We start from the raw sequence: 10364 nt of genomic DNA, 5'->3' as shown, positions 1-10364 counted from the left end.
TCTTGGTTATATTTAGGAGAGTAAAACAACTTTTGTTATGTTATGTTTGCATTTTTTATGTAAGAGAAAAAATGCCTAAGTCATGGCATATTCTGCCTAAGTCACTTTTATTGGTTAGGCAATTGATGATGGATCTTTTTCTTTTTGCATACTTGTTCACACATCTAGTTGAATGTACTGTTATAATATCAATAAAAAATAACAATGTGATTTCTAAAAAATGTGTTTTTTCTTGTTTACCAAAAACATTGAAATATGACTTAGGCAATTATGCTATGAGGCTAACGATATATAGGTTTTCCTGTAGCTCAATTGGTAAGAGCATTGCCATATTGCAAGGTTGGGGGTTCGATTCACCGGGAACCCATAAGTAAAAATTGATAGCGTGAATGTACTGTAAGTCGCTTTGGATAAAAGCGTCTGCTAAATGCAAAAATTTATTTTATTTTATTTTATTTTTATATATTTCTTTGTTTTTATTAAGTTTATGTTCAATACATTTCAACTATTTAAAGCTCACACACAAATACACAGATTGTCTGCTGTTGTTAACTTGGATTACAGTACCTGGACTAATTTACCTTTGCTCTGTTGCTGTCGGCTCCTCCCATGTGTATTTGTCAGTATTTATCTTCATGGTTCTCGTCATTGTTCCTTGTGTCTTGACTGCATTCCTATGATAAGGTAAGGACAGCAATCATTTTTGTACGTCATCAGCATTCCTTTGAATTGCATAGACTCATCTGTTTATCTTCCATGACAGAATAAACTCCACAGGGTTTTCACCTGTCACTCCCAAAGACTATCTGTGACACAACGGCACATTGGAAGAGTATGTGGAGGCTTTTTTTGGAACTCTATCACAAGTCATGCTGCATTGATGAGGCCCAAAAATACGTCTGCTGGAGCGGGATGGATAACTGTCTTAGCCAAATGCTGCTGATGAATCAGGGTCATCGGTCCCTGGTGGAATTTATCGTTTACACCCTGTTGATTTGTGGATTATTATACACCTTGGGTATAAAATAATCCAAACCTTCCAAAAAGATAGTCCAGACCTTCCTGCTCCTTCAGCTGCTCCTTTCTATTGCAATGCTTCTACAAGGGTGCAAGGACACTTCAAGTGGCCATCAATGGTGCAAAAGCTTGGTGTGCAGTTTGTCTGATCTCACAGGATTTTAAGGGGCACACTGGAAATAAGACTGCAAACACCAGTCCACAAGCCACAAACGTGTGACAAAATCTAATTTAGTGAGTTGATGTCACGGTTGATAAACCGTGATCTCGGGTTTTGCACTATGTGGGCGGAGTTTGTATGTTTCGCGTCAGCACTGATTGTTTCATGTGGGCGTCTCCGCTAATTGTTCATCAGCACCAGCTGCCACTCATTACCTTTCCCTATATATTGCCCTGTCTAGCGTCTTATGTAAATTGTTAGTAGCAACGGTTAGTCTGTTTTCGGGTTATCACCCTCAGAGTAACTGTCAGTCTGAGCGAGCCAACCAGGATTTAGAGAGAATGTTGCGATGTTTAGTCTCCAAGAATCCTTCTTCCTGGAGCCAACAACTCTCTATGGTTGAGTACGCTCATAACTCACTACCAGTGTCAGCCACGGGCCTTTCTCCATTTCAGTGTAGTATAGAATACCAGCCACCTGTTTTTCCTAGTCTGGAATCTGAAGTCGCGGTCCCCTCTGCTCACGCGTTTGTCCAGCGGTGCCACCGCACCTGGAGCAAAGCCCGCGAGACTGCTCCAAGTGAAGGAGCGCACTAAGGCCAAGGCCGATCGCCAGAGGTCGAAGCCTCCCGTATATGTCGTGGGTCAAAAAGTGTGGCTTTGGAGTTGGGTACCTGCTAGAGACATACTGGATCACTCCCTGATTGATGATTACAATCAGCAGGTAGGCCCGTCTGGGAACTCCAAGAGGCGTTCCTAGAGGGGAGGGTACTGTCGGTTGGTAAACAATGATCTCGGGTTTTGCACTATGTGGGTGGAGTTTGTGTGTTTCGCATCAGCACTGATTGTTTCATTCGGGCGTCTCCGCTAATTGTTCATCAGCACCAGCTGCCACTCATTACCTTTCCCTATATATTGCCCTGACTAGCATCTTGTGTTTGTCAGAGTGTTGTTAATTATTCCATGTCTCATGTTCTGCCTTCCTTGTGTTTGTTTCTCGTCGTTGGATTGTCCTGTCTTGCCAGAACCCCTTCCACTCACCTCATCACTGGATTATATCATATACCTTCACGGCTCCTTCCCCCGCAGTTCCTGTGTCACACTCTCCTGCTGCCAGATCACCATCACACCCTGGATCATCTGAGAACTCTGCCTCTTCCTGGACTGTACATTCCCCGTCAAGAATCACCAGTTCCCCTGTCTTCATGTTCATTGTTTGTTATCCTTCATTAAATACTGTTTAACTCGCACTTGCTTCCTTCCTTTACGAATCGTTACAGTTGACGATTTCACTGCAAAAACCAATGACTGTAATAACCAGTGCATTACACAGGCAAATTAAGATTAAATTTGTGCAAATATAACCCTTCCAGTCCTAACCACCCCACATTGTCTTGTTCTGAGTGGGACTCCAACCTGGGTCGCCAGCATGGGAAGTGATGCGCCAACAAGGACGCTAAAGACTGTAGCCTCTAACATCAGTTGCTAGTGTGCATCTTGGAATCAGGGGAATGAGGCTTAACTGCGATGCACTTACTAGCTAGCCTCCGTTACTCAACCAAACTGCTGAATGTTCAAGAACAAATGCACATGAAAAAATAAAATCAAGCTTATAAGATTAAATTGATGCGATCAAATGTGCATCCCCCTCAGTTGAAATTGCAGACCGGGGTCATCTGGATCGGATCAAACTGGAACTTTAGCTTCTGCGATTAAAGGAGCAGAGCCCCTCCCTCCATGTGCTTGCCACACACACATTTTTTTGTTCTTTATGTTATGTGTTTTTTAAACGTGCAATCAGCTGGTTATTTTTCACAAAATTAACCCTTACAGAGCATGTCAGGTTCAGGAGATCTGAAAATGTACAGCTCAAGTAAAAGAGTTCGTAGTAGCAATTAAATTTAAGTTTTTGCTAAATAACAGTGTAGTGACAAACATTATAAGCGTATCTACCCCCCCCCCCCCCCCAAAAAAAAAACACATTGACACTTAATCTAAACTAAACTCTTTTTTTGTTGACAAGAGTCTGGGGTAGGGTTGTGACATAGGCTATTCATTTTTCATATCACGTTAATTGTTAAATCTTTTCGAACGGTAAAAAAATAATTTGACTTTATTGTTGTTCTTGATATTGCTTTAAGAAACTAAATTCAGATATTTAAATCAATCCAAAATACATTATGATTAATTATCATTTATGAGCAGATTACAGTGCCCAGTTTATGGCGGGGTCCTTCTCTGACCAAATTAGTGGACAAAGGCTTCCTACATTTTGATTGTATCTTGTAAAACTGGACTTCTTATTGGTCAAAATGCAGTTTCTGCCCTTCACCCACCTAGAGACTGATTCCTATGTTTTGGCCTGTGACCGCAATAAAAATTCCTTAGGACCTCCAGAGCAGCAGTTCGTGAAACAAAGAGAGATGACAGAGATCCATCCAAATCCATACATACAGTAACTGTGTTTTCAAACCTTAAAACTGATAAACTACAACACACTCTTTTTATACTTATTCGGAGAAATGCTTATCATCCAAACATGCAGTGTGTCAGTCTATAGTAAGTCATTTAATTTCAAGTTGTGATCATTTATGCTTAAGAGCATTGTTAAATGAAAAGCTAGTTAACTAGTTAAGAGGAGTTAACAAAAAGGAAGTTTCCATAGCTATGCACTGTATTTTACAGAACAGCTTATATTAACTCTTCTTTGTCACAAGATGGAGCCATTGACTTTCTTTAATTGAGTTCAGTGTCTTAGATTCAGCATCAACATCAAATCCCTTTTTTTTAGGATGGAAATGAAAACCGTACTTTCTGTTGAGTCAGATACTGTCAACCGTTCTAGTGAAATACCTGGAAGCTTAAGGCCTTACTTTGGAACTTGGAACAGGTCAAAAGCAGTCTAACATGTCTTTATAGGGACCATAGCAACAAAACAAAACAAACAACAAAAAAAAAAAAAATCACAATTACAACTAAAATCCAGAAACACAAATTAACCTGTCAACATTATAATGTGTAAAAAATAATAATAATAAGCTTACATAATATAAAGCTGACAGGGCCATCAAGAGGCTTCTGTGACATGCCGCATTATACAGTATTATTATTATTATATTTTGATCTAGAGAAAACATTTATTGGTCTTTCATCTTAGTTTAAGTGTTATCCTCATGTTTCAACTTGATTTTGATACTGAAAAAAAAAACATATTTTTGAAAAATAACAATAGACACAAATAATACCGTACATTCAGAAAGGGATTACTATTATTATTATTATTATTATTGATAACAGAAAATATGATGCATATTTTAAAAAGACATTGCAATAAAATATTCAAGGTCTTTTGAATGTCTTTTATTTATAGTAAGTAAACCTAAAGTTAACACTGACTGACAAAATGTTTTAGTTTATTCTTGTGTGAAAATGTTGCTAATATTATAGTGTGGTCTTTATGATAAATAATATTTTTACTTTGTAGAAATGTTTTTGTCTTGGGGAAAATGATGTTTTTGATCAATATTAAGTCTATAAGGTTTGAATCAATAAATCAATCAATCAATCAATTTGGCTTTAACAAATTTGAATATATTATTTTAAGTGGTTCCTTATTATTATTATTATTATTATTATTGGTACTTAATAGGAAAAATGATGAATATTTTTAAAAAGACATTACAATAAACTATTCAACAAAATGATTGACAAAATTCTTTAGTTTAATCTTGTGTTAAAATCTTGCTTTCAGATTTTATGTAACCTCTTATGTCTAAAGAAAATACATTATATTGATTAAGTATGGTACGGTCTTTATAATAAATAATCTTTTTCTCAGGAGACGATTTTTGAGAAGCAGGAGAAGAAATCTCATTGTTGTCTATGAGAAACAAATGAGATATTAAAAATATCTCCTTTGTGAGTTTTTTATATGTGCACTGCTTCTGTTTGCTAATGAGCATATCAGTCATACTTTCCTCAACTAAGAATGCAGTTTTAGCTCTGCGTAATGAGTCTTCATTCCCTAGAATCTTAATTTGTTACTGTGTAAATGTGCTGCTGAGAGTGTATTAAGTTCTGTTTTCTAAGAAATCCAGGAAGAGGTCCATATAAAAGTCATTTAAAAGCACAGAATGTTCTGTCACCAAAATTAATTCTTTGTGATTTTGGAGTTTTAGACATTCATTTAGGTTTTGTACAGCATTAAATAGAGTCTTCCCTTGCACCAAAGGATTTCAGAGCATCCAGAGCCAGTGTCTTCAGTTGCCTAGCAACAACATCCCCAGCGAGGACCGGCCGTGTGATGCTGTCTGGGTTTGTGAAGGTAATTCAGGGGGCAATCTGATTTTAAAATAAGTCCATCGTGGGCGGGACCTGAACTTTACATAATTATTGCTGTGAGCTAAAACTGCCGATTCTGGTAGGATGCATGTCAAAGCCGAAATTAATATGATGGCATGGGCCCTAAAAGAGAAGTTAAACCACTGACCTGATCTCTGCTCATGTAACTTAAGCATTTTTCACCGAGGTTATCCTGACCTCACACAGTCAGCCCGTCAAGCTCTCTTTGCTTTTACTTTATTCATCGTTGTGGCCCGATGTTGCAGGAGTACATCAATTGGATTTCATATCCTCTAGAGGTTTCAGAAATTCTCTGAAGCCAATCATTTGTTTGCTCTTGGTGTTTTGCCATCTGTTTAAGCAAAGAGAATTGGGATGCACATACAAAGCAAAGCATGCCTTTAAACCAGAGGCATGATTTTTTTCATTAAAACGGTTTACCTTTATTAAAGGGCATATAATAAAGTGTTTTTTCCCTTGTTTTTCCAGGTTTTCCTGCCTTACCAAGGCTATGCTCTTTTAAAACAATTCCACACTGCCTTCAGCAAATCACCTACTCTTTCAAGCCTCTCCCCATCCCTGTGCTTATTAAACTTTCATGGCTGATTTTTTACTTTGATAGCATATGCATATTGTATGGGTGGTGGGTGGAAGTAGGTTCCACCGTGCGACTTGACCGGCCGCGCTGCTTTATTGCTCGCCTGACTTGAAGTTTTGCATTTTGTCCCTATTGCTTCATGTCAGTATTATAACATGACGTGCACTTTGGTTGTTGTGCTTTCCAGGGTTTCACAGTGATTTCTAAAAGTCCTAGTGCTAACGTTATGATTAACCAAAGATATAGAGCAAACATTTTTAAGCCACTCGAAAGTGGTGAGTTAATATTATTAAAAAATATTCTCCATATTTCAGTCTATTTTCAATAACTGTCATCTTTCCGTGATTAAATAAATCCATAAATGCATATGGTACACAAGTTATTGTAGCAGATTGGGGGAATTTATGACTGCAAATGTTCAGTGCTATTATAAGCTCAATCAATTTCTTGCTGTAAAACTTGAGGTTGTGGTAGATATTACATCACTATGAGGTGCCAGAAAGATTTTGCTAAGTGTAACATGATCCTGATACTATCCTATCAGTAAAAATGTGTTGCCATCCTTGTATTTGGATGCATATGAAGAGATTTAGCTGGCACGTCCGCTGCAAAGACTGAAATGAGATGTGGGAAGAGTGTGATGTCGCGTCCAGGCGCCATCGAGCCAATCACAAGCAGACAGCAGCCACTATGTGCAGGCACTCCTGCAGATGTTCCCTGATGCATTTGCACCATTCTCCCTTTCCCTTCTAAAATCACTTTGTCACATAGTAATGCATCATTTCACATACTGAATTTTTTAAATCTAGGCTGAGAAATCCTTTCTGAGCTAGCAATATCCATTAGGGGGAAAATTATTCATGTGGTTCCTATGCATTATTGATCAGTTGATGAAGAAAAAGATGTCCTCCTCACTTTGTCATTATTGTTGTCATCTAAGGCCGCACCACAACATTTAAGGTTCAGTCACATTAGCAACATATAAAAGGTCAGTTTTCTTTTGTTAGAGATGTCTGAAGCACAGCTCACAAAGATGTCATTTTCTACTGGTCAACAGGGCAAATTCATGTGACCATCTTGAAAATGTGCTAAATCTGCATGGGGAACTTTTCAACTACACCCAAAACTTTCAATTGCACAGATTCCTTTGGATTTCTAACACACACAGAATTTTGCAAACAATAGTGAATGTGACCACAACTTTATGTGGGGTCTACAGTATATCTTCAAGTGAAAGGATGACATTTAAAGACCTTTTAAATGGCTTGATGAGTGCCGTTTTCTGTCCTGTCCGGGAAATTAGGGTGAGAAATATCAAAGGACTATGTAACTGCAATTCTATGCTATTGCTGGCTGGTAGTATGTGGTATTAGAAGGAGGCTTTTATATATCATTTTTGAGAGCATTATAATAAAGAAATTATAGTACAAAATAATAATAATTATAATAATAACAATAATAATTGGCTTTCCTGTATGAGGAATATGCACTTTAATGTATATTACTGTACTGTATGTGTGTGCCTTGTAGGAGTAGCATAGCATATAGATCAAAGCTAATTAACACGGATTGAAACCCACCAAACTTTCATGAGTGTCTTGTTGGGAATTGCTATTTGTACTCACTTCCCCCTCCAGCCCATCTGTTAACAGGAGCAGAAAAGTAAGAATACTCTACATAACTTTTGACTTATTCACCATTTTCCAATCCCACTTTCTCCCTCTTCCCATCACAAATCAGTTTGAAGAGGCATTTGAAGGCAGGGAAAGTGATCTGATTCAAAACCACGTTTTGTCGTGCTGGTTGAAAGTCTCTTCACATCCCGAGAGCAATCACTAAGCTAGGTCATCTGAATGTATTTATTTTTATATTGTCTGTGGAAGGCGTTGGACCATAAAATGTCCAATCATATCCCTTGGTCCGAGGGCTACAGCAGAATGTCCTACCTGCTTGTCAATGTATGTATACTTTAAGACACTATACGACCTGAAGTATGGGCACACACAAACACCACATCCATATGCTCTTTCTGACCACTTAGTACTGAAACCATGGGTATTTATAAGGAGTCCATCTCTATTTGCTGTATAAGAGCTTACACTTTTCCGCTATGCTTTCTGCTAATTCGGAACATGATAGTAGGGATTTTCTCCCATTTAGAAACAAAAGCATCAGTGAGGTCAGGTGCTGACACCGGGCGATGGGACTCAGAATTAGCATTACAAATGTGTTCAGTGGGATTCTGGTCTGGGTTTTGTGCAGATCAGTCAGGTTGTACCTCACCAGACCAGCATCTAACACTTTACGGACCTGCATTCTTAAAAATAAAGGTTTGCATATGGTTTGACCCTGTGACCCTTTAACATCCATGGATCCATGTAAAAATAAATAAACAAATAAATAAATAAATAAATAAATAAAGTATATTTGTGATGATAGTGTATATAATTATAATACAGCTTTCTTGCTGTTGCTTAAAAAGTTCATCATGTTGGGTTGAAGATAAGATCAAAAAATACTGCTAAGCACAATAATAAGCTTCTACAACAGTCAGACTGCTCAAATTGAAATGCAACCTACTGAAGCAGCGCTAGTTGTGTCCGCAACAATGCCAGTGTTGTGTTAACGGTTCCTGCCTCTCTCGTTCTGTTGCTCTGTGACAAAAGGAGCAGATGGAGGCTTTGCAGGTGGGAGAGTCTGGAACTTCTGTTCTTGTGGATGCTGGAGAAATAAAGCTGTGAGTCTATCTGAATATCGCCCTCGCTGTGAGCTCTGGTATGGATGCTGATAAATGTATACACGCAGACTCTTGTACAGCTGAACAGATTGACGGGCTGGGACACCACTGAGTTTGGACTCACTGGAATCATGTTCTGGAAATCTTGTCTTCTCATTATAAAGGTCAAAATAAGATTAGCACTGAATAATGTCTTAAATTGCAGTCTGGTTTTCTTTGGAACAGCACACTCAAAAAAATAAAAATAAAATACAAAACTGGTACAAAGGCTGTCACTGGGGTTGTACCCTTTCAAAAGGTACTAATATGAACAATTCAGGTGCCAGTATGTACTTTAAGGTAGCGAGGTTGTTTTTTGCTTTTATTATATAATAAATAAAAAGAAAACAGATAAGAGTAGAAAAAGAATAGAGCAAGCTTTTTTAAGAAGACAAGCAGTTAGTAAATGAATAGAATACAAGTCTAAAAGGGGCATGTTTTTTTTCTTTTTTAAAGAATAAAATTACAATAGAGAGTGCTAGAGGGTCAAACATATTTAAATAAAAAAGCAGTTAATAAATGAATAAAGTGCAAGTCTGAAAGGGGCAAGTTTTTTAAGAAAATAGAATTAGAATAGAGCACATAAGTCTGATGTAATGAATGTAGGGAAATGGGTGCAGAGCCAGTAGTGGTTTTGTAGGCAAACATTAATGCCTTGAATTTTATGTGAGCAGCTATTGGTAGCCAGTGCAAATTAATAAACAGAGGTGTGACATGTATTCTTTTTGGCTGCTGCGTTCTTGATTAACTGTAAAGGATTGATAGAACTGGCTGGAAGACCTGCCAAGAGGGCATTGCAATAGTCCTGCCTGGACAGAACAAGAGCTTGAACAAGGAGTAATGCAGCATGTTCTGAAAGAAAGAACCTGATCTTCTTGATGTTGAATAACACAAATCTGCTGGATTGGGCAGTTTTAGCGGTGTGGTCTGAGAAAGTCAGCTGATCATCAGTCATAACTCCAAGATTTCTGTCTGTTTTTTAAGCATTTATGGTTGATGTGCCTAAATGGGTGGTACAATTGTGATGAAACCATTGGTTCGATGGAACCACAAGCAGTTCTGGCTTGGCAAGGTTGAGTTGAAAGTGATGGTGCTTCATCCAGCAAGAAATATATTTCAGACAAGCTGAGATGCGAGCAGATATTGTCGGATCATCAGGATGGAATGAGAGGTAGAGTTGAGTGTCATGAGCATAGCAGTGGTATGAGAAGCCATGTTGTCGAATGACAAAACCTAATGATGCCATGTATGCAGAGAAGAGAATTGGTCCAAGAACTGAGCCCTGAGGCACACCAGTAGTTAGATGTCACGACTTGGACACCTCACTACTTCAAGATACCTTGAAGGACCTATCTGATAGGTAAGACTCAAACCACTTAAGTGCGGTTCATGAGATGCCCTTTGCCAATAGAGTTGAACGGAGGATCTGGTGGTTAACCGTGTCAAAAGCAGTGGACAGACCAGCAAGATATG

This window comes from Carassius carassius, chromosome 33 (assembly GCF_963082965.1).
Source record: "Carassius carassius chromosome 33, fCarCar2.1, whole genome shotgun sequence".
NCBI lineage: Eukaryota > Metazoa > Chordata > Actinopteri > Cypriniformes > Cyprinidae > Carassius > Carassius carassius.
This window is presented reverse-complemented; position numbering follows the sequence as displayed.